General features: G+C 35.1%; 1 long non-coding RNA gene across 5 annotated transcripts in view; it reads left to right on the forward strand.

The window, feature by feature from the left end:
- LOC103662728 overlaps positions 1-564 on the forward strand; it is a 38,350-nt gene that overhangs the window by 7,859 nt on the left and 29,927 nt on the right. For 3 of the 5 annotated variants that reach the window (XR_568555.2, XR_568554.2, XR_005837278.1), the window contains one exon: positions 51-177. This is a non-coding gene — a long non-coding RNA (uncharacterized LOC103662728). The remainder of the gene's footprint in view (positions 1-50; positions 178-564) is intronic. The other 2 variants (XR_005837280.1, XR_005837281.1) reach the window with 1 other exon arrangement.

Here is a 564-nt window from a genome sequence, read left to right on the forward strand (position 1 = left end):
TATATATATATATATATATATATAATTTTTTATTTTTTTATTTTTTTGAGGTAAGCTCTACCCCGAACCTGAGGCTCAAACTCACGTCCCTGTAATCAAGAGTTGCATGTCTACTGACTGAGACGGCCAGGCACTCCTATTTCTGCTTATATTTTTAAAAGAGTAATCATTTTTAAGGTAAGTAAAGAATACTTGTTTACTCAAAATTTACTGCTGCTTTGCATGTTTTATTTTTCATTCTGTGTGATTTTTAGAAACCATACAAATAAAACAGATTGAAACTTATCAACCAATGGTTGATAAACTCTTTGGGCATGGCTTCTTCACTTGAGTTTAGCATTTTTCATCTCACCAAATCTTAATATAATCTTATTTTTTCTACATAACCTAACCACCTCATTTTGGATTTGAAAAGAGAATAACTGAAGTTCTGATAGTTTGTTTTTTTTTAAGATTTATTAATTTATTTTAGAACAGGGGGAGGGGCAGTGAGAGAGGGAGAGAGAATTTCAAGCAGACTCCCCACTGAGCACGGAGCCCAATGCGGGGGGGGGGGGGGGGGGG

Source organism: Ursus maritimus, unplaced genomic scaffold, assembly GCF_017311325.1.
Source record: "Ursus maritimus isolate PB19 unplaced genomic scaffold, ASM1731132v1 scaffold_1, whole genome shotgun sequence".
Taxonomy (NCBI): Eukaryota; Metazoa; Chordata; class Mammalia; order Carnivora; family Ursidae; genus Ursus; species Ursus maritimus.